The sequence below is a fragment of the Dermochelys coriacea genome, chromosome 9 (genome assembly GCF_009764565.3).
Source record: "Dermochelys coriacea isolate rDerCor1 chromosome 9, rDerCor1.pri.v4, whole genome shotgun sequence".
Classification (NCBI taxonomy): domain Eukaryota; kingdom Metazoa; phylum Chordata; order Testudines; family Dermochelyidae; genus Dermochelys; species Dermochelys coriacea.
In genome coordinates this window covers 94,922,886-94,948,011 of record NC_050076.1, presented here as the reverse complement: position 1 = coordinate 94,948,011, position 25,126 = coordinate 94,922,886, and the positions used below count along the sequence as shown (strand labels likewise).

At 42.7% G+C, this 25,126-nt stretch overlaps 1 long non-coding RNA gene across 1 annotated transcript; it reads left to right on the top strand.

The window, feature by feature from the left end:
• Positions 1 to 1,300: 1,300 nt before the first annotated feature.
• Positions 1,301 to 6,356, top strand: LOC119861705. The gene is made up of 3 exons (XR_005295001.1): positions 1,301 to 1,641; positions 5,209 to 5,463; positions 5,970 to 6,356. It is a non-coding gene; the product is annotated as an uncharacterized LOC119861705 (long non-coding RNA).
• Positions 6,357 to 25,126: the final 18,770 nt, after the last annotated feature.

The window sequence follows — 25,126 nt, the reverse complement described above, 5'->3', positions numbered from 1 at the left end:
GGAAATAAAAAGCACAAACTAATGTAGCCAATTAGTAAAGCTCACGGGCTTTCTGATCACGCAACTGCTGCTTGGTCAGAAAATAGTTTCTTCTTAGGTGTCTTCAGCTTCTGATTTGCATCTGCTACCTGAAATCTGTGTTTGCTTCTCCTTGTGTTTTCCATTCTCAATGGCTGGGTGGGCATGTTCTACATCACACAGTCCGCAGAGGTCAGAGAACCAGCATTCTGCTTGTCTCAATAGCCACTGTAGCTACCATTACAGAATGGGTATAAATGTTATATGCGGCAAGGAATGCTATGGGAGTCTAATGATATTGACTAAGAATGGCCATTAGACTACGATTTGTTCTGTAAGGAAACCCTACAGCAATTACCTGGTGTCTTCAATAGAAACATAAACATTAGTCCAACTAAATTCCTGGAAGATATCTAATGTGTACTGGCACTGGCTTTTCTTTCCTCAATTTCCATGGCAATTCCTATAATTATTCAGTTAGTGCCAACTGTGATCTTGTATATGCATGGGCTGTTTCATCAAACCTGTTAGTATTTCAGCTCTTGCAAAAAAAAGCTGAATTCGGTTCTAAAGACAGTTGAGCCACAAGAGTGTTTGTTTTTAATATTCAGAGAAAGCTTTTTACTCATTTGCAAATGTCTATTTCCCTGCTCTCAATTCTCACACTTCTATGGTATGACCAAAATAAAAACAATCCCTCTGCACAGACACACACACACACACACAATACCATTGTTATGTGCTGTATAATAAATACAAATCTTAGACTGTGGTGTGTATCGCTCATAACTGCTCTTTTAATTTCTGTCCCATTGTCTGCACTGTAAAGTTTAAAGACAAGAAGCAGAAGAGGACCAGAGTACAACAGCAGGGACCAAAAGGGATAAAATGGGTATGGGAGAAACAGGCTGACAATCACCTCATTTCTGACATCTCCTAAATGAGAAAAATGCCAATGCCTGGGATTCTTTGAGGTATGAGACCTTTTTCATCAGCAGTGATTGTTAAATCTTTTCGTTTTATAGGTCCTTAATGGATTTCAGGGAAGAGTGGGTAGGAGCTAACTCCCTTTTTATCTTGTTTGTTCTTGTGACAGGGTGGACTAGGTCCAGAGGCCTCCAGCTGGATAAGAGCAGAGGAGAAGTCCTCCAGGCTGCCTATGCTGCCTGCAGGGGGAGGCAGCCAATCAGAGGAGCTGCTGGAGTGGCCAGTCAGGGGTGAGGAGGGCCATATAAAAAGGAGCAACAGGTACAAAACAGTTAGTTGCTGCCTTGCAGGAAGAGCAGCAGGGCTGCAGACAGCATACTGTGGGCAAGACTGAGCCCAGGAAGGGTTGTTGAAGACTGGGGCAGCAAAGAAGGAGCTCCTGGCTGGCTTCAGGGACCGAACAAGGACTGAGCCCAGAACCTAGCCAGACCAACTTAGGGCACCACAATGGGCCCTGCTGGGCTGTTTTATAGAGGGCAGTGTCTCCAAGGAGGAAGCCTGGGCAGAAGGTAAAGACTGTATACCCTGGAAGGGGATTGCTCTGTTCCACCTAGAGACAGTGTGTGTGACTATGCTGGAGGGCTAAGCCACTGAAGACCTGCTCAAGAAATCATTGGCTGGAGGGTCTCATGAGAGGTGGGTGCCACTTGTTCGGAGAACTAAGAAACAGCAGGCTCACACCTGACCAGAAGGGGGCTCTCATGAGAGGCGGGTGCTGTTACAGTTCTCCAGTAGAATACTAAAAAGGAATAAAACATCTCACAAGGAAAAAGCGAATGAATAATAGGAGGGGGTGATGAGACTTTTTTATTCAAATAACATAATACTCAATAATGACCTAACGTTTCTTTATTTAAGATTACTTCAAAACTGGTACCAGGCTGCAGCAGCAGGAGAGGCTAAGAATCAAGTAGGGGAGCAGATGGAGTCTTGGAATAAAAGTTAATGTGAAAAATCAAAGTAAATCCATCAGTAACACGATGATCTAGTGCCTGGCTTCTCTGTTCCAGGACAGACGGTCCTTCAGTGTCTGGCGATTGGTGAGAGTTAGCTAACTGGGTATCTTGGCTTGGCTGAGGAATATGCTGGCTTTTAATGGATTCTCCTGTTGGTCTGGTGGATTTTAGGAGGCCTAATTTGTTTTCCCTGCTATCACATTACCTTGTCCCCATCTCATTTTTTACACCCTGCCCTTCCTCTCTTGCACCTGACAGCTCAATCAACAGACTTGGGGAAAGAGGGCAATTTTCTGCTTCCTTCTCTGTGGGTTGAGGGAGAAGGCTAGGGAGCAGGAGAACTCCTAGAATGGTTCAGGTTTCAGTGCCACAGCCCATGCACCTGTGTGAAGCATAGCAGTGGGGCAGGCTGTGGACCATCCAATAGAAGTTCATTCCCAAAGCAAAGACCTAGATTAGGACCTTGACAAAGATTTTCTACCTCTCCATCCTGAGTGCTTTGTGCTATGAGTTTCTTATCACTACCTTTTTCACACAATTCCTCACTTCTACTGTTTTATGCTGAGCAAAACCCTGGGACGATTTTAGCTTTGCAGAACCTTAGTAGCTGAGGGGCAGAGAGGGAATGTTTTGCAAAACATTTTAGTAATAGTGTCTTTATCCAAAGAACTCAAAGGGTAAAATCCTGGCACCATGTGAAGTCAATAGGAATTTTTCTTTACAAAAAATGAACTCCATCTCATTATACCTGAGGTAGAAATTCATCTCCCATTTTACAGATGAGAAAGCTACAGCACACAGGCTCAGTAAATTACCACAGGTCACATAGTAAAGCAATGGTCAGATCAGGACTACAACACAGGCATCCAGTTCCAGTCTTCTCTGTCCACCAGGTGACCCTCCCTGCCTAAATTCAGCACAGGCTTGACCTATATTTATTTCAGCAGTTCTAAAATTGTGGGTTGGGACCCAAAAGTGGTTGCAATCCAATTTTAATGGGGTTGCCAGGGCTGGCTTAGACTTTCTGGGGCCCAGGGCTGAAGCCTGAGCCACACCACCCAGGGCCAAAGCCTGAGGGCTTCAGCCCTGGACAGCAGGGCTCAAGATACAGGCCTCCAGCCTGTGGCTGAAGTCCTTCAGCTTCAGCTTTGGCTCCCTGCCCAGAGCGGTGGGGCTTGGACTTTACCCACCCTGCCCCAAGGCAGCAGGGCTCAGGTGGGACCTTCCTGGGGTCATGTTGTAATTTTTGTTGCCCGAAGGGGGTCATGGTGCAACGAAGTTTGAAAACTCCTGGTCTATTTATAATTAGAGTTTTGTATTTCAATGAATGACACCACACTAGAGCAAAAAAATTGCAAAATTGGTTTTAAGTTGGGGGAGGGGAGGATGCTGGAAGTGATGTTTTGCTATGTGTCATTGGAATGCCACCAGGCTCCTGCTAGTTTGTGCCAGGAAGATATCGTAGCATTCCCATTAAAATACACTGCTTTGATACCCTTCCTGCCAGCACTCTGGGGAAGCCCCGGAGCCTGGCAGTTATCATTCATTATGATGGTTTCATGCCTCTCTTTGGAAAGCAGCATCTTAAAAAAAAAATCACATGATTTCCTACCACCCAACCCTTGTTTTTACTTGCCAAAATGATTGTCATATTATGACCAAGACTTACAAAGGCTCCCTAAAGGCAGGAGCTGACACAGCCACAGCAATTTGATTCTGGGTGAGCTGCCAAATTTTGTGCTGGAGATGGTTTTTTAACCCTGTTTTAATAAAAATTGCCAGGAGCATTTTTTAAACACACTTGAAAAAACTGTTTGTTTGTGCCAAAGCCTATACATGAACAACTATGGTTTGTTGATATTGGTTTTCCTTAATGGTCCAATTAGCTGAAAACACTGTAGCTGAAAACACTGTAGCTTAGTGTTAAAATAACTGAGCGAGAAATCAACATTGAAATCTGCCACATAAAAAACTAGGAGAGCCAGTTATAATTGAATAGCCACACCATGGTCAACGGCTTATGGAAGCTTATGCTAGGAGCTGTAAGAAGTAGAGCTGAGGATTCAGCAGGTGGCTCTCTTCCCTCTCTGACCCTAGTCCTGCAGCACTAACCTCAAGAGGACTGCTCCTGGGTATAAAGTTAAACACATGCAGAAGTGTCTGCAGGATCAAACCTAGTTCAGTGTTGAATCATTTCCCTAAGTTAGTAGGCCAGATTACTCCCTACATGGCGGTATTTATAAGATTCCTCTGCATTGTCTAACTCTAGAGAAAGAATCGGCAAATGGCAACACTTGCGTAACATCGAAGTCCATGTTCCGTTACCATTTGAGTCATCAACAGAGCTCCCATTGACTTCAGTGGGACAAGGCTAGTCCGCCTGTCAGTTTAAATCTCTGCTGATTCCTGGAAGCCTTGCCCATAATAAGATGTATTTGTGACAGATGGGCTCTATCCTGCAATATTCTGGACAAACCTTATGGAATTAAGATCAACTTCATTCAATTGAGTTAAACCTCATTGAGTTGGGTTTGATACCTTTTGGGACCCATTGTATTAAAAATGAAATTATGTGGAACTGTATGTAACTCCTCTAGTAGGAGAGGAATGTTAATATAATTCCTCCAGTTATCAGCCCTTGCAAGCCACCCCTCTGGAGAGGAGTGCATATCCCAGTTAGAACTGGATTCTCCAGAGACCAACAGACAAAGGATTTTTGGACAAATATCTTGGTTTTAAGCAGGCTCAGGCTTTCTTCCTGACACAGTAAATGGACAAGATCATTGGTCCATGGAGGGTCCCATTCCTTAGGGAAGGGTTTGAAGGACTGAGCCTAGTGAGGTCCCATAAGACTGTATTCATTCTGAGCTGAGGCTTTTATGAACTTGTCTCCATAGACGAGACCCATTTGTAGGGTTTTGCAAGACAGCTCCTGCCAGAGTCCATGTTAGAGTTGAGGTGATTTCTGGTATGCTTATTAGCATGTGTGTATGGGGTTTTTTTTACCTTAAGAATAAAAGAGCTTGCATAAAAATTTCTATACTGGGGGCAGTCACACTGTAGCCATCTCTGAAGAGAAAGCAAGCAGCCTGGTGTTGTAGTAGCCAGGCAAGGTACTAACAAACTTCAACAGGACTTTATTTTTTTAAAGTGGAAACCTCTTTTCCAAGCTGCTGCTGCACCCTCAGTAGCTTTCCCTCAGCCTCTTCAACTCCTCCCACCTCTTTCCTGTTTCCTGTCCTTTCAGACTCCCAGCAGCCAGTGCTCCCAATTCTAATCATTACAAGCAACATCTGAACACCACACCCGGCTCTACTGGGAATAACACCAGGAAGGCAGGAAACTGTACAGCCTGGAGACACTCTAGTCAGAACGGAGTGAGATGCATGTCTCCAGCCAAGAAAGGCAATGTCGAGAGTTGGAAGCCTGAGAATGGATGTCCTTGCTGGACCACTGAGAGGAAAAAACTGGTGCAGTTGCTCTGACATGAGACAGCACTCAGGTCAGCTTTACTTCCTGGTAGCTTCAAGTTAATACCTGTTCTTTTTATGAATGTTTTGTTTTGCATATGAATGAAATTCAAACATATGTCTTTTCACTTTATACAGGGTCAGCTACCAGTGACAGGGATACTTGTATCCCTAATGCTGGGACATATGCTGCCCTCTCTTATACCTGTGCAAAAGAAAATGTAGTCAATAAAGTGGCACTAGCATAACTGAGGGCAGAATTTGGCCCACTGTTACCGTTCTCCTTGGGAACCAATGTGATTTCCACAGAAGGGCCGAACCTGCTCACCTTAATCACCTGCATAATTCCATTCAACTGATAACGCAAGTAGGATTTGGGTGTTGGTAATTTTAAAGTAGATCTTAAATTCCATTGGCATACGTCTGCAACAGTAGCTGTTTGTGCTTGTTAGTTACTTAAGGATTCTCGCCGCACCTCATATCAGGTCTGTGAATCAAATGACTATGGGTAAACTGACCTTCTTTCTTTCTTTTGCAGGATACCACACAATGGGAGAACAGCTTGTCTGCACCTTGCAGGCCTTGATTTGTGTGATTAGTTAATGGGACTCCACATCTGACAAAAGCATTGCAGCATCAGGACCTTCGTTTGCATTATAGGGAACAAGACCTGTTCGTTTTAAAGCTTAGAAAATCCTCAATCTCTTAATTTGAAATTTTAAAATCATCCGGTTTCTGGTTTAAAATGTGCAAACTGATTTTTCAATCTCTCTGGCATCTTCATGCTAGATTACTACTGTTTTTCTTAAGGTGGGTGATTTGGAAAATGGCATAATTGTGTTAACACAACATTTTTAGTAAGAGCCCACATTTTAAAGGCAAATCTAGTTGCTTAACATGCTAAAATATACTTTCTTTTCTTCTAGTTGTATGGACAACTGTATATGGTGTTTAGCTTTTTGGACTGCTGCTTGGTTCTTTGACAGCTGTTTTTGTTTTGGTCATGTACCCTGAAGCTGATTTCAGTTTTATAAAGGGAAAGTGCCAAAACATTTCACATGCTTCAGTAAAACATTAATCCTAGATATTCCAGCTGTAGGTCTTCAGTCTAATATTTATAGAAAATGACTTGGCATTTTAGATATTTTTTCCATTAGCACTAATAGGGTCAATAACTTTCACACAGAGTCAATAGGGATGAAACTCACCCCTATCCAGAGGGCCAGCACAAGATCTATATACCACTTCAGCCTTGGTTTGAAGATTCAAAATGGTCCTAAGTGGTGCATAGGTTTGTACTGGCTCTCTGCACATGGGTGAATTTATTGTAAGAGAACACAGTATAACAGCCACAATGCAATTACTTTTTTGTTCTCAATAGCACTTCTAGTGAGAAGGAGTTGTGACTAATGGGTTTCTTTGTGTATATTCAGCATGGCCATGAGAAAACGATGCAGAGTAATGGCACATCAGACAGTCTCAAAGAAAACCAAGGGGAGTGGAGCAGAGGACCAACGAAACAGACCTTTCAGGGCATGTCTAGGCTAGGAAAATAGGTTGTGTTTGCATGTTTTTAAACATCATGTTGCACCTTTGTAGACCAAGACAGTGATGTATACAAACACATTAGCTGACTGTGGTCATTCACAGGGTCCCTATTAGAGTTAACTGACTAATTTGTACTAAAGCACTGCTCGCTTTCCCAGTCAATATAAGAACTTCTGTTTGGTGCTGTCCTCATGGGGAGGAGCTAAGGGATAGCCCATGAACCATGAAGGTCATCCCCAAACTCTATTCCCATCTGAAACTTCCATGTGAACGAGCTGCTTTCTGCACTGCTGGAGGGTCTACATGCCATGGTCCACCTCTAGGATCCCTCTCCCCACAGCTGAGCATTGCAGCTGCAGAAAGGACTAAGAGACAATGCTTCAGGAAGCAGATTTAACTCGCTGGATCATTTATTATTCCTTCTTCTCACCCTCCTGCTTCTGGCTCTGCCCCTTTGGGGGGGAGAGGGGAAGTGGAGCCTCAACCACTGTGACTCCATCACTCCTCCATAGTAAGTATATATTGACACTCCCACAGCCCAGGGGTGGGGGAGAGAAGCAGGGATAGTTCATTACACAACTTATTTTTGCTAGGTGCTTAGATACCACCATGATGGGCAACAGGACCTTCTGCAATTCCCTCTGCACCCACTTTCTAGAAAGGAGGACCGCACCAAATCCCTTCTCTCTCCCTCATGCTTAGCCCCAAGTTCCAGGCAGTGCTAATGCATTCACAGTGGGGATCTGGGGGGCTCTTATGCCCCTTATTTTTATGCATGACCCTGTTATGGTCAGGCACAATCTGTCCCGTAGTTCCGATGCCTCAGGTTAGTGCACTTACCCATTGTTGCATGAGAATTTGTGCTGTCTGCACAGGCTAGTCATTACCTACAGGAATTTATCAATCTTTCTTCATTTTCCCTTCTCATTGGGCTATGTCAAATGGGATCCCGCAGGGATCAACTCTGTTCAACAGCTTCATCAATGATTCAGATAATGGCATAGAGAGTACACTTATAAAGTTTGTGGATGATACCAAGATGGGAGGGGTTGCCAGTGCTTTGGAGGATAGGATTAAAATTCAAAATGATCTGGCTAAACTGGAGAAATGGTCTGAATAGGACAATTCAATAAGGACAAAGGCAACGTACTCCACTTTGGAAGGAACAATCGGTTGCGCACATATAAAATGTGAAATGACTGCCTAGGAAGGAGTACCGTAGAAAGGGATCTGGGGGCCATAGTGGATCACAATCTAAATGAGAGTCAGCATAACACTGTTGCAAAAAAAACAAACAAAAAAACCCCCACACGAACCTAATTCTGGGATGTTGCACTTTTCTTTTTTTTTTTTTAAACATAGGAAACAGAGCACTGGCTGGAGGGAGGTATAATGAAGGCATCTGCCATGGATATGGGGATTGCTACATATGGCTCTGCTATTGCAGCTTGCTCCTGACCTGCAGCACCTCTGACATACCAAGTTTTGGATGGCTGATGAGCAGGGACTGGTAGACATAGCAAGCTTTTATTGTGCAGATATACAAATATGTGAACCAATGGCCACTGGGGGGGGGCGTTAAAATGAGACGACTAACCTCCTTTTCACTTGCATCTTAATCAGAATTTTGAAGATACAACTCTTACTTTATAAAAACACTAACTAGCTGGGTTACCTTGGTGCCACTCTCTGCATTGTAAAAAGAAAAGGAGTACTTGTGGCACCTTAGAGACTAACAAATTTATTAGAGCATAAGCTTTCGTGAGCTACAGCTCACTTCATCGGATGCATTTGGTGGAAAAAACAGAGGAGAGATTTATATACACACACACACAGAGAACATGAAACAATGGGTTTATCATACACACTGTAAGGAGAGTGATCACTTAAGATAAGCCATCACCAGCAGCAGGGGGGGGAAAGGAGGAAAACCTTCCATGGTGACAAGCAGGTAGGCTAATTCCAGCAGTTAACAAGAATATCAGAGGAACAGTGGGGGGTGGGGTGGGGGGGAGAAATACCATGGGGAAATAGTTTTACTTTGTGTAATGACTCATCCATTCCCAGTCTCTATTCAAGCCTAAGTTAATTGTATCCAGTTTGCAAATTAATTCCAATTCAGCAGTCTCTCGTTGGAGTCTGTTTTTGAAGCTTTTTTGTTGAAGGATAGCCACTCTTAGGTCTGTGATCGAGTGACCAGAGAGATTGAAGTGTTCTCCAACTGGTTTTTGAATGTTATAATTCTTGACGTCTGATTTGTGTCCATTCATTCTTTTACGTAGAGACTGTCCAGTTTGGCCAATGTACATGGCAGAGGGGCATTGCTGGCACATGATGGCATATATCACATTGGTAGATGCGCAGGTGAACGAGCCTCTGATAGTGTGGCTGATGTGATTAGGCCCTATGATGGTATCCCCTGAATAGATATGTGGACAGAGTTGGCAACGGGCTTTGTTGCAAGGATAGGTTCCTGGGTTAGTGGTTCTGTTGTGTGGTGTGTGGTTGCTGGTGAGTATTTGCTTCAGATTGGGGGGCTGTCTGTAAGCAAGGACTGGTCTATCTCCCAAGATCTGAGCAACTTCATGAAAAAACTCGCACAGATACAGACAGACATCATCTTCCTCTCCAAATGCAAACAGATGGACATCATACCGAAAGGACTGAAGGTAAAAAATCCATTACAATCTACATACCACACAGACTATGCTGACAGCTTGTGCCACACACTCTCAAGGAAACTGCGGAACCACCTGATTAACATCCTCTACAGCAAACAGGGAAAGATTAAGAATGAGCTCTCAAAACTGGATACTCTCATAAAGAACCAACCTTCCACACAAACTTCCTCGTGGCTGGACTTTACAAAAACTAGACAAGCCATTTACAAAACACACTTTGATTCTCTACAAAAGAAAAAGGACACTAAGCTATCTAAACTACTATATGCCACAAGGGGCCACAACAATGGTTCCCGTAACCCACCCAGCAATATTGTTAATCTATCCAACTATACTCTTAGCCCAGCGGAAGAATCTGTCCTATCTCGGGGCCTCTCCTTTTGCCCCTCCACCCCCACGAACATGATACAGTTCTGTGGTGACCTAGAATCCTATTTTCGACGTCTCCGACTCAAGGAATATTTCCAACACACCTCTGACCAACATATTAACCCACAGAGACCTTCCTGCCAACACTACAAAAAGAAGGATTCTGGGTGGACTCCTGCTGAAGGTCGAAACAGCAGCCTGGATTTCTACATAGACTGCTTCCGCCGACGTGCACGAGCTGAAATTGTGGAAAAGCAGCATCGCTTACCCCATAACCTCAGCCATGCAGAACACAGTGCCATCCACAGTCTCAGAAACAACTCTGACATCATAATCAAAAAGGCTGACAAAGGAGGTGCTGTCGTCATCATGAATAGGTCGGAGTATGAACAAGAGGCTACTAGGCAGCTCTCCAACACCACTTTCTACAAGCCATTACCCTCTGATCCCACTGAGAGTTACCAAAAGAAACTACAGCATTTGCTCAAGAAACTCCCTGAAAAAGCACAAGAACAAATCCGCACAGACACACCCCTGGAGCCCCGACCTGGGGTATTCTATCTGCTACCCAAGATCCATAAACCTGGAAATCCTGGACACCCCATCATCTCAGGCATTGGCACCCTGACAGCAGGATTGTCTGGCTATGTAGACTCCCTCCTCAGGCCCTTCGTTACCAGCACTACCAGCACTGAGGAAACTACAGTCCATTGGTGATCTTCCTAAAAACACCATCCTAGCCACTATGGATGTAGAAGCCCTCTACACCAACATTCCACACAGAGATGGACTACAAGCCGTCAGGAACAGTATCCCCGATACTGTCACGGCTAACCTGGTGGCAGAACTTTGTGACTTTGTCCTGACCCATAACTATTTCACATTTGGTGACAATGTATACCTTCAAATCAGCGGCACTGCGATGGGTACCCGCATGGCCCCACAGTATGCCAACATTTTTATGGCTGACTTAGAACAACGCTTCCTCAGCTCTCGTCCCCTAATGCCCCTACTCTACTTGCGCTACATTGATGACATCTTCATCATCTGGACCCATGGAAAAGAAGCTCTTGAGGAATTCCACCATGATTTCAACAATTTCCATCCCACCATCAACCTCAGCCTGGACCAGTCCACACAAGAGATCCACTTCCTGGACACTACGGTGCTAATAAGCGATGGTCACATAACCACCACCCTATATCGGAAACCTACTGACCGCTATTCCTACCTACATGCCTCTAGCTTTCATCCAGATCATACCACTCGATCCGTTGTCTACAGCCAAGCGCTACGATATAACCGCATTTGCTCCAACCCCTCAGACAGAGACAAACACCTACAAGATCTCTATCATGCATTCCTACAACTACAATACCCACCTGCTGAAGTGAAGAAACAGATTGACAGAGCCAGAAGAGTACCCAGAAGTCACCTACTACAGGACAGGCCCAACAAAGAAAACAACAGAACGCCACTAGCCATCACCTTCAGCCCCCAACTAAAACCCCTCCAACGCATCATCAAGGATCTACAACCTATCCTGAAGGACGAGCCATCGCTCTCTCAGATCTTGGGAGATAGACCAGTCCTTGCTTACAGACAGCCCCCCAATCTGAAGCAAATACTCACCAGCAACCACACACCACACAACAGAACCACTAACCCAGGAACCTATCCTTGCAACAAAGCCCGTTGCCAACTCTGTCCACATATCTATTCAGGGGATACCATCATAGGGCCTAATCACATCAGCCACACTATCAGAGGCTCGTTCACCTGCGCATCTACCAATGTGATATATGCCATCATGTGCCAGCAATGCCCCTCTGCCATGTACCTTGGCCAAACTGGACAGTCTCTACGTAAAAGAATGAATGGACACAAATCAGACGTCAAGAATTATAACATTCAAAAACCAGTTGGAGAACACTTCAATCTCTCTGGTCACTCGATCACAGACCTAAGAGTGGCTATACTTCAACAAAAAAGCTTCAAAAACAGACTCCAACGAGAGACTGCTGAATTGGAATTAATTTTCAAACTGGATACAATTAACTTAGGCTTGAATAGAGACTGGGAATGGATGAGTCATTACACAAAGTAAACTATTTCCCCATGGTATTTCTCCCCCCCACCCCACCCCCCACTGTTCCTCTGATATTCTTGTTAACTGCTGGAATTAGCCTACCTGCTTGTCACCATGGAAGGTTTTCCTCCTTTCCTCCCCCTGCTGCTGGTGATGGCTCATCTTAAGTGATCACTCTCCTTACAGTGTGTATGATAAACCCATTGTTTCATGTTCTCTGTGTGTGTGTATATAAATCTCTCCTCTGTTTTTTCCACCAAATGCATCCGATGAAGTGAGCTGTAGCTCACGAAAGCTTATGCTCTAATAAATTTGTTAGTCTCTAAGGTGCCACAAGTACTCCTTTTCTTTTTGCGAATACAGACTAACACGGCTGCTACTCTGATCTCTGCATTGTGTTGATTTTCAGTGAGGTCCAATTCCCTATGCCCAGTGCTACTTGTTTCTATGTGGCCATGGTACTGTGCAGTCCTCAAAGCCCCAGTTCGATATACCTGTTTTGATAAACTGGGGAGGACAAATAAAACCATCTGTTTATAGAAGAGTGACTTTGAAGGTAGGTATCAGACTTGGAGCCTGCTTACCAGGATAAAGTGACACCTTAAAAACCCTTAACTTTGGCAGGTTTGGAGTGTAGCTCACTCGTGCTCTGATGCACTTTTAGTGCATTCACATTAGGAAATCCTCAATCTCTTTTTTTACATATTATATTTTAACTAATTATGAAGGCTTTTTATTATTTGAAAAAAGGCCATTTATAGTCACAAAGATTCACTAAATAAAGATCAGCATCATCTGGGGAAAAAAACTTCCAGAAAAAGGCTCAATTAAACTGTATGCCCAACATAATCCTCGTTATATTTGATTAGTGCCTCAAACTTTGTAGTGTAGCCCCAATGAAACTCAAATTATTAGACTCGTTTATGAAAAAAGTCTGGCATCATGTGTTCTTTATATAAAACTATCTGGTAAGAGCCACTTTCTATATGCTACATACCTGGGCAATGCAAGTCTTAACAGATTGCACTATAGAAATGATGTCCCTTAATGCTGTTAAAGCTTCCTTGTAAATTTTAGGATGCTATTGTGAATGATGGGCTTAGATTATTATAAATTATTTTTCATGATTGCCTTCTTTTGGTACTTTTAATAATAATGTTAAAACACAATGACAAATGTAAAAGTGAATCTAATGTCTTATGTCAGGCCTTTAGAGATTAATGGTTTAGCTGAACAGTTTAACGCCCTTTGAGATGAGTCAGTTCATACAGCCTACCTGTAAGAGGTGAATCAATCTAATTGTTCTGTCAATGCCAATACATTTTGTTAATGTTGGAAAGCTTTGCTGCAGATGTATTATGTTCTATTTTAATATTTTGGCAAATCCTCTGACTCTAAGTAGAGTAATAAAGCTTTTACCACAGACAGTGAATGACTGTAATCTGTGCTGTTTGAGTTTCTGGATGCTCATTTTATGGGTCAGATCCACCCTCGGGGGGGAGGGGGTAGCATGGTGCAATCTGCCTTCCCTTGCACCCTTGGAAGCAATTGTGCTGGAGGAAGGATTCACCCCCAGATGTCGGGGAGGGAAGAAATCCAATCCAGGCCACCACTCACTTCCACGGATGGAATTATTACGTGTCTTGCTTACAACACTCCTGCTAATACATCCCAGAATTAGGTTTGTGTGGGGATTTTTGTTTGTGTTTTTGCAACAGTGTTATGCTGACTCTCATTTAGCGTGTGATCCACTATGGCCCACAGATCCCTTTATACAGTACTCCTTCCTAGGCAGTCATTTCACATTTTATATGTGTGCAACTGATTGTTCCTTCCGAAGTGGAGTACTTTGCATTTGTCCTTATTGAATTGTCCTATTCAGACCACTTCTCCAGTTTAGCCAGATCATTTTGAATTTTAATCCTGTCCTCCAAAGCACTGGCAACCCCTCCCAGCTTGGTATCGTCCACAAACTTTATAAGTGTACTCTCTATGCCATTATCTGAATCATTGATGAAGCTGTCGAACAGAACTGATCCCTGCAGGACCCCATTCGACATACCCTTTCAGCTTGAAGGCAAACCACTGATAACTACTCTCTGGGACTGGTTTTCCAACCAGGTATGCACCCATCTAATAGTAGCTCCATCTAGATTGTATTTCCCTACTTTTGTTTGAGAAGTTCATGCGAAACAATATCAAAAGCCTTACTAAAGTCAAGATATACCACATCTACCGCACTCTCTCCCCGTCCCTCCTCCCCCCACCATTAACAAGGCTTGTTATCCTGTCAAGGAAAGCTATCAGTTTGGTTTGGTTTGACACAATTTGTTATTGACAAATCAATGCTGATTGTTACTTATTACCTTATCTTCTATGTATTTGCAAATTGATTGCTCTACTATCTTTCCCGGTACTGAAGTTAAGCTGACTGGTCTACAATTCCCCAGATTGTCTTTATTTTCCTTTTTTAAAGATCGGCACTATATTTGCCCTTTTCCAATCCTCTGGAATATCTCCCGTCTCCCTGACTCTTCGAAGATAATCACTAATGGCTCAAATATTTCCTCAATCAGCTCCTTGAGTATTCTAGGATGTATTTCATCACTTCTTAGTCACTTGAAGACATCTAACTTGTCTAAGTAGTTTTTAACTTATTCTTTTCCTATTTTAGCCTCTGATCCTACCTCATTTTCATGGATAGTCACTGTTAGACACCCACTCGCTACCAAGCTTTTTAGTGAAAACTGAAACACAAAAATCATTTAGCACTTTTGCCATTTCCACATTTTCTGTTACTGTTTTTCTCTCCTTCCCCACGTTGAGTAATGGGCCTACCCTGTCCTTGGTCTTTCTCTTGCTTATAATGTATTTGTAGAATGAGTTTTCTTGTTACCCTTTATGTCTCTAGCTAGTTTAATCTTGTTTTGGGCCTTGGCCTTTCTAATTTTTTTTTTTAGACCTTTAATTTGGGGGTTTTAGCAGATTTTGCTGTGAGAAAAATAGACTGAGGGTCAATTTTCAGAATTGCTCTGCAGCCATGAAGGCATATATAAGAAGTGGCAACACTTTTCCTACAACTCTCGGCACCCAGCAGCTCCATCATAGAACCATGGAACCTGCTGGCTGTTGGATTTACTTGAAAACTGGGGCCCATGTTCTTTTTCTAAGGGAAAATGCAAGTTGTGCATCAGGCTATGGCACACCGTAAGCTCTCTAGTGTAGCTACTCTAAGCTGATGGGAGGGAACTCGTCCATTGACTCAATCCATCCCCAACAAATGGCAGTAGCTATGTCAGCATGACATAGCACCATCCAAACCAGTGCTTAGGTCAGTGTAACTTATTTTACTCAGTGGGGTTGCTTATTCACATCCGTGAGCAAAATAAGTTATACCCACATAAGTGGTAGTATAGACATAGTCTAGGATTGGAAAGGTAGAATAAGATCACTGTTTCTTGTGTTGCTAGGGCTCAGTCTTAGTCAGCAAATGCTTCGTGATTCAAAGAGAATGTCTTGGCAGTGACTGCATCTGGAGAAATATTCAATGACAAATAAAATCCATGTGCCATGCTAAATTATTTCCATTTTTGTTTTATGTGGAAAGAGTAGGAGATGGAAAGGGACATGTGGGCTATGAGAACAATACAGAAGGTGAGAGAGAAACCTCAACAGATATCAAGTATTAAGGGAAGGGCGGTGTGATCTGTTGGGTTAGAATACAAAACTGGGAGTCAGGACTTCTTTGTTCTATGCATGCTTCTCCTTCTGACTTGTTGTGTGACCTGGAGCCTAAAGGAGTCGGGAGACATTCTCCTTCTCATCTGTTCATTCTGAACTTCAATGTGAGCGAGACATGACTCCCTTAGGCTCCTTTGAGAATCCCAGTCTTGTGTTATCTATGGCTTGGTTAGTTTATCTGTAAAATGGACAACGAAATACATACCTTCTAATGGTGCTGTGGGGCTCAATTAAATAATTGCAAAGTGACTTGAACTACATAAATGCAAGTTAGTAGCTCCTTCTACCACATCCCACCTGATTGATTAGGAGTCTATCGCTCTTGTCACTTCACTGACCATAGTCTGTGCTCTGAAGAGTGCTAACACTTCAAACCCCTTGAGCGGCCCTGCTCTCAGCTCTGGTTATTGATAGCTGATGTGATCAAAGAAAATTAAAAATTGTTATTGTAAAAAAAAAAAACAGGCTAACTCCTGCTGTATAGTGAACAAACACAGCGCCCAGTCATAACAGTGCCCCTTGCTGGTACATTTGGGGGCAATGAACTCCTAACCCTTGGAGTTGAACATCTGAGCCTTTACTACCGGAGCTAAAAGATGAGCTCCATTAGCTTGAAGGCAGAAGCAGACTCTCGAACCTCTTCACATGGCCTAGCTACTAGAGGGAACAAAGGGCCACGCTGTGTTAGCAGGGGTTATGCTAATATCATTGCAGCTCACGGGAATTTTACAATCGACTTGAGTGGGATCAAGATCTGGCCTTAAATATCCCTGAGTTCATCCTAGGTACAATGAGTATAGCACCTTTCTTTTTTTTTCTTTTCCTAAAAAGGTTAAATTAATAGAAGCTCAATTACATTGAGGAAGGTTCCCGCCCTGTGGTAGGATACTTTTGTTCACTGTGTCCTCCCTCTCACCATCTTCCATGCCATCTTCTTGAGTGCTCCGAAATCCCTATCTGTTGGCAGGTCCTCTTGCCCTCTTTCCACATAGTACTCTCACTCCCTTGCTTTAGACAGCTGTCAGCTCTGTAGCTGTAAAAATGCATCAATTTACAAAAGACATTGTATCAAATGTATGTCTGGGCCCCTTGATTACATTCTTAACTGCTCATTTTGTTCCAATAAAAAGAGAACGAGAACATAGTTATCTAACCTGCTATGTCTAAGGATTTAGATAATTTCATCTGAATATTTATTGTCTCACAACACTTGATTCCATCACTTGTCCCTGGTACATGATGCATAGGCTTGAATATTCAGCTGTGGAGATAGATGAGCAGATGTTCCCCAGCTGTTACCTGTTTCTGGTGGTCATTCAGTTCAGCGGGAGTCAGCACAGTTCAGCCTTGTGCAAATGCAGCTTCAGGACATCTTCAAAGTTCATTCTTATTCATGCATCAAATTTTTTGCTTGTGTTCAGAATATAAAAAATAAATAAGCGACTGATTTCACAAGGTTTTCCTCCACCCTCATCAACAGATAGGGGGCTCAAGTCACTGCTTGTAGGCGTGCAGCTTGCACTTCTCTGCACCACTGGAGCTGCTACTCTTTCCTCCGCCCCTCCGCCAAGATCCTCCCCCAGAGGAAGGCAGGCTGAGACTGCATGTAGATATCTGTATTGTGACAAACAGAGGGTATCCTCTGTTCCACAGCCATCAGCCCCACATCTCTCAGGAGCAGCAAATTTATTTCAAAAGTTATTTAAAAGAAGAAAAAAGTCTTCTATCTGAGACTTGGAGATTCTCCCCTTTCATCTCCTCTAATGCCAGGCAACAGAAGTCCATGTGTCTGTGACCTTGTGGCTGGATTATTTTAATTTACTGTACCTGAAGTAGATACAATGATGATGGCCGGGGTGGGGGAAGCCATTTAATCTGAGCACCTCACAGTTTTAAAAACATCTCAAGGTCTTGAAATATTTAGCCTCACAAATAAGTGAGCTAGATCAATGCTATTGTCCCCATTTTACAGATGGGGAACTGAGGCACATAGAGGCTAAAAGACTTGTCCAAAGTCACACAGGAAGGCTGTGGCAGGTCTAGAAATTGACCTTAGGCATCAAGTCCTAAAATCGTGCTGTAACCACTGGACTATCCTACCTACATGAGATTGCACCGCAGTTCCCATGTAGGACAAGCCAAGGGGAATATATTACATGAGTGCCTGCAACCTTCTCCGGCTCTTCAGCCACAATCTGATGCATGACAAGGTTCTGGTGCAAGCCTTTAACAAGATAAAAACCCTGAGGTGTCCAGGATAATGTCTTCTTCCAGGGCTTACCAGGGAAGCGGCAACCATCCTGCCCACTGTAACTACCGGAGATTAGGTATAGGTCTTGATGCAGCTGGAAGTGGAGCTTTTAAGCAGCAGGTCCTAGGTTTGGAATACCCTTCCAAGTAGAGATGACTAGGATTGATAAACTCTTTTTTTCTGTTTAATTTAAATTTGTCTTTGAATTTTTTCCATGTTCATCAAGTAACCAAAAAGCAAACATTCTCGAATTTTAAACTTAAAAAAAAAGGATTTTTTTCTCAGTTGCAGAAAATTGAAAACATTTCGTGTTCCACTCCCAAAAAGTGTGTTTGGTCAGGGAGGGAAATTTGTTTTCTCTGTGTTTTCCACAAAAACTAGAACCTTTTGGACAAAAAGCAGATTTTTGTTTAGGAGAAATTTTACTGTGTTGCACTTTGCCGCAAGTAGACCCTTCTGGCATGCTCTGAAAGGTACCTAGCGCGTGTTGCCCCAATGGCTTGATGTAAGGGTCTACCTTGTGTCGTGATTACTCACATAGCAAAGGGCTCAAGCTTCAGTCAGATACAGTGCTGTGGAAAGTGGAACAATATATTATTTTGAAATATTTTTAAAATTAAAAGCTTCCTTTTAGAATCTCCATCTTCAAGCCACCTGTGTATCTTGGCATGTTACCAAAACCTTGCAGAAGAAATAAGCCAAACTGAACACCCAGCTTTGGCTTGCAAGTTAAACTACAGCAACATGTGCTGTATACTGCAATGCTTCTCCTAGGTTCCAAGAGCAAAAGATTCTGGAGAGAGGGGCACAGATTTCAATCCTACTTAGATTAGTCCTTGAGCAAAGAATCCATAGCAAGACTAGATGCTAACAGGATCAAGCCAATTGTGAGCAAATCCCTAAATGATTGGTTAAGCAAAACCAGGATGTTGGGACAGGTAGGAACCCGGAAATAGAAAGGACCTAAAGGGCCTATCATAAATATACAGGACTGATAAATAGGGTGCTGTCGTGTTGGTTAGTGGATATGAGAGAGACAGGTGGGCAAGGTAATATGTTTTATTGGACCAATTTCTGTTGGTGGAAGGTACAAGCTTTTGAGCTACACGGGGCGCTTCTTCACGTCTGGGGAAGGAAGCAGAGAGTCTGACTTAAATAAAAATTGGGAGAGATTGCTAAGCAGAAGAGGTAACACATGTTGGAGGTGGTCAGTTGGGGTAGATGGTTATGCATAAAGGTTAGAAGGGGTCAGTTAAAGGTAGATGGTAGTGTGGTGTGTTACAGATTGTTGTAATAAGCCATAAAACTAGTTTCCTTGTTAAGTCCATGGCTTTTGGTGTCTAGCAGAGTTACAAATTTCAGTTCCTGGGCTTGCTTTTTGAAGGCATTGTGCAGATTTCCCTTGAGAGCAAATATTGAAAGACCAGACACGGAGTACTGTAATCAATTTGTGAAATGTGTTCACTCACAGGTGATACGGTGTCTTCATCTGTGTGAGATCATTTGAGAGGATAGTGATTGTCTGGCTTCACCCCCACAGTTGTTACTGGCGCTTTCATGCTCTGGATGGGGTACACTACATGTTGTGATAGGTATGTGTATGACCCCTGGATCCTCAGAGGTGTGTTGTGGGGGTATTGATCATGGTTGTGAGATCACAATTCATTTCATAACATACCGGTAGTAATGGATCAAGATTTGAAACATAATATGTTTGTGAAATGGGAATTAGTGAAGAGGGCAGGACAGGTCTGATGTGTCCTAGGCAGAAGTCTGGCTGACAGGAGCACAGAGCATCTGTTGGAAGACAAAGGTTGTGATAATCAACCCTGGGTGAGAGTTGCAGAATCAGCCATGCTGAGTGAATCCCATTTTTGCAGGCAATATTTTTTTTTAGATGATAAAAAGCTGACCCAAGTGCCGCTGCCATATGCTGAGCAAAAGAAAGCACAAGGTCAAAATTAACCCCACGACATTCAAGGTTTTACTAACAATGTATAGTCCTCTCATCAAACTGCAGACTCAAGCACCTTTTTGTATTTTTCTAAGTGCCAAGGAGCAACTCTGGGTGAGATGGATTCAGCCATAGCTAGTTGCATAATGACTTCCAAGCAGACACCTGGGCCCCAGTCCTGCAAGTACACATGTGCTGAACTTTGTTACCATGAACAGACCCATTGATCATAATAGCACTACTCAGTCAAGTAAAATTAAGGACATGAGTAAGTGTTTTAAGGATTGAAGACTTAAAAAGCACAGAAACTGCCATACTTGTCAAGGAGGGAAGAAATAGACAGACTCTGATGTACCCTGTATAGCAATACAACTTCAGATTAAGCTGCCTAATACTTTTGCAGGCTACCATCTTGCTGGTTTTTATTAATCATATTGATTACAGAAGTTCATAAGGGCCAACCAAGAATGCGGCCCCATTGTGCTGGGCGCTGTACAAACAGAGTAGCAAGAAGTCCCTGCCCTGAAAAGCTTACAATCTAAATAGACAAGACTGACACATTGTAGGGGAGGATGTAGAGCATCCTGTGTGAACCATGTGATGGTAGAAAATGTCATGTCAGTTCCACAATTTCATGGGGATGGGGGAATTGGGTTTACCTAGAAGGGGCTCAGCTAAATGGAAAGAAAAAGGAAGGGGCTATGGGGGGACAGAGCAGGGGAGGAGAGGGTAAAAGGAGCAGGCATAGAGTAAAGCTGAGGTGAAGAGACTGGGGGGAGCAAACAGCCAATCAGCACAGGACAAAGAAGTCCATACAAAAATGTAGAAGGTTCTCTGAATGTCCCAAAGTCCCTATTTTGGCTGCTTCTGCCATCACTGATTGGTTCCTCTCTGCAGTCTTTTCCCAAGGCATATGGCAGATTGGAGGGGAGTCAATAGAATAGGTGTCTCTATTGAGCCCTAAGGGTTACCAGAGCTAATTCCTTCAGGGAAACCACTTTCCTCTTGCAGGATTACCAGGGAGCATATTTAGAATATTGGCCTTCAAACCACCCTAGCGTTTGAACCTGCTAAGCAGATATTTTCCAAAGAATTTCAGCACAAGAGCAGGGCTTTGGTGAAATGGGTGAATGAGAGAAAGGCAGCACCTGAGAACAAGCTGCTGGTAAAGCATGTTGTAGTGAGCCCACTGCTACCACTCCATTTCTGAATCTGCTGAACATAAAAAAGGAATAATTAGATGAACTAGAATCAAAAGCCCAGGCCCCAACATACCCCACCTTTTAAGTGGACCTGGATTTGTATCTGCATTTTCCAAACAGCCACTCTTTATGAAGGGCAGCACCAAATCCCTGGATCTCAATACCCACCAAAAGCTGAACTGTGAACATTTTGGCTCAAGCCAAATAATTAGGGATGGGTAAGAACCCGACATCCATATCCCAAACCTAACTCTCCCCCTCAACTTTTCCAGTAGCTGTATTCAAACTTCACAGCCTATTCACCTTTCTATTTAAAGATCCCTAACCAGAACCCTGGATCCAAATGCCTCTTTCTTTGAGAGAGTTCAAATCTGGAATCTGAGCCAAACTTGGCAGCTCAAACCCATCTCTAGCAATACCTTCGCCTGTTAGAACTTCAAAGCACTGTACACATTAAGTATAATCAAGCTGCCTGGTAACCTTTCTGGATTAACTGTAATTCCATTCTGCACAGAAGCTTGTGCTTCTGGGAACAAACTCATCATACAGTGGCAAAAAAAAAGGGTTTTCCTCCTCCCCACCTATAGCATAGCCCAACTGGTTAGGTGAACTGGGGTGGGGAGAGTTGTCTTCCTCTGAAGGAAAGTATTCATACTTTTTCCCCAGACAGGATACAAGATTTGATAGACAAATGGTCTATTCCTGTATGTCAAATCCTGTGTTCCTAACAAGTATGCAAAAAGGGATAAAACTGAACAGTATCACCCTAACTGCTACAGCCTCCCTGAACCTGGTGCTTTTATGGAAAAAGGAGAAAGCTGTAGTCACACTTATAATTTTCTCTGAGCATGGAATCTAGAAAACTCCATTGACAAAACTGGTCTCTGAAAAGACAAGCACTTGTATGCCAAAGTGCACGACATTTCACATGCTGTGCTGGTGCACCCTGAAGAAAAGGTATTTTATTGATAAGATTCCAACAACGGAGGAGATCCAATTTTTTTTAAAGAACAGAGTAGAAGACTGGGAAACAAAGAAGTAGACAACAAAAAACTAATACTACTATTGCTTTCCTAGGAAGATGAAGGAAAGGAACTAATAGTTTTCAGAAATGTGCATTTGCTCAGGGCTTTTAAAAAATGGGCTGAAATGTTGTGATCCCCAGAGCCCTTTGGGTATTAGTACCAATGTCCAGAAGAGCCACCGTATATTTCTGGAGATGAACAATCAGAAAACAAATAGCTTATGGAGGCTGTAGGGACTTTGCCACATGTGAAATATAAAGTCACTTATATATTTTTTTTTACCCCAGCACTCTCTCGTGGCTTTATTACAGGAGTGCAAGATTTATAATGGAGTGAAGGGGAAAACTTCATAAAAATGGATATTTAATTTGCATCAGTGTCTTGCAAAGGTCAAGGATTTTCAGGGTGAAATCAAAATACTTTCAAGTAACCAGAGAAACTCGCTGGAGTTTCTGCCGTGTTTTATGTAATTATATTTAATGTGACTATATTTATATTTTAGAGGCCAGTAATTGCTGATCTAGACTTATTAAAACTCATTTGAATTATTTTTTGTTTCTCTGAGGTATCTTTTCTCTGCTTCCAGACATAACTACCATATTTGAATTTTACTGGACCATCATCATTAGATATTCTTTTTTCCTTTTAGGATTAAGCTCATGTAGCTGAAGCCAAAGTGAAAATGCAGAACTGTTGGATACACTTGATGGGCACACCATCTGGTATCTTTTGTTCCTTTTCAAACCATCCTGTTACAGAAAAGCAAATAAGACTGGTCAGTATTATGTGCAGAACAAATTAGGTAAACTGGTGTCAGGCTATTGAAGAACTGGCATTTCATACCTATGCAGCCAGATTTTTGACTGGCATAAATTACATTAAAGTATCTGTATTGAAGTCAATGCTGATTTATACCAAGTATCTGGCTCATGATGTATACATTTTTTTAAAAAACCTTATGTGGGGGTGAATGACAGAGACAGATTTTATTACTTTGAAGAAGCACCAGATTAAAAGCCCTAGCGAATAAGAACATAAAGGGCATGCTGGGTCAGATGAATGGTCTGTCTAGCCCAGTATCCTGTCTTCTGACAGTGGCTGGTGCCAGATACTTCAGAGGGAATGAACTGATAAGAGCAATTTCGAGAGATCCATCCCCTATCATCTAGTCCCAGTTTCTGGCAGTTGGACTTTTAGGGATACCCCTAGCATGGGGTTGTGGACCTGATCCTCTTGGCTAATAGCCATTGATGGATATGTTCATGGAGGATAGATCTAATTCTTTTTTTTAACCCTGTTATACTTTTGGCCTCCACAACATCCCAGTGCAACAAAGTCAACAGGTTGACTGTGCTACCACTGCCCATGGCATGATTATTCTGTGGTTAAACCGAATACTTCATTCTTCACACCATGCATACATTCTTCCCAATGTATCTTACCCTGACTAGTGGGACCACATCTCTGAGTGAAAGGCTAGCTCAACATCCAAGCACCCACACTCCTTAACCCTGTGCTGAGATAGCCACTAGGATTGTCTCAGTGCCAAGTGTTTTCTAACCTCGTGGAAACCCCCGCTAGAGGGCATAGAAGAGAACAGGGCTTATAACAGTGTATCCCCAACAGAAAGAGAAATTTAAGGTCATGTCTAAAATTTTCAAAAGCACTAAAATCCCATTTTCAAAAGTTACAGTGCTTTTGTGAACCTAAATCCCATTGGCTTTCAAAGAGATTTAGGCTTCTAAATCACATAGGTGCTTTTGAAAATTTGACCCCAGATCCTTAGAAGCTTTAAATTACTGCAGCTCTGTTTTTTTAATTTTTTAAGCTGAAATTTATAAATTGTAAAACTTGCCTATTGCAGCGCAAGTTGCTGAAGGAGGCCTACGCCCTGTTGGAGCTACACGTTCTTCTTTGTTTTCCCACCTGCAGTTTTCTCCTCAGACTGTTGCTCAGGCACTTTTGAAGGATTTTGCTGTGTGCGTTCGATGAAGATATTTTCCCATTGTCACAGGAGCAACCTGTAACTTAGCAACCCTTGTCTGCGTCAAGCTGGGTGAGGGAGAAATCCGAAGAAGCCCCTAGTGACATGATAGAGAAAGCGGGCCTTTACTAATCTCTGCTAAAATCTTAGCAGATGCCAATAATCATGCTTTGAAATGACGCTTCAAACACATTTTCTTTTTCTAACTTAGAGGAGAATCTTAACCACATGCCAGCTTCAGAAGTTGTTTTGGAATCCTTTTTTTCCTGAGCCATTTTGGGGTTTCCAGAGCATGAAAACAAATCTTCTGTTTTGTAACAGCTGCAAAACATCACCGTCTCCTTCCCTTCCCCCACTTTCACTTCCGTATTTCCTTTGAACGCTCCCAGGATTCCAAAGTCACTAAGTGAACTTGCCTCAAGTCTTCTAAAACAAATGCATCTTTGGGCGTTGTAAATTTCATTCCAAAAGGAACGTTTTTGAGACAGCACGGAGTGTGCTAATAAATGTGTGCACAAAAACTTAATTTAGGGTGACCAGACATCCTGATATTACTGGGACTGTCCCAATATTAGGGGCTTTGCCCTACCCAACTAACCCTCTCCCCCCCCCCAAAATGTCCCCATTTTTCACACTTGCTTAAGTATAGCTCTCAATAAACAAAAATGATAGGCCCCAGTCCAAGAGAGCACATAAGTACCTGCTCAAATAAATTAGTTAGTCTTTAAGGTGCCACAAGTACTCCTTTTCTTTTTGTGAATACAGACTAACATGGCTGCTACTCTGAAACCTGTCATTATGCAAGGCTCAGAATTTAGCCATATGGAGTGGAAATCTATCAACTTCATGAA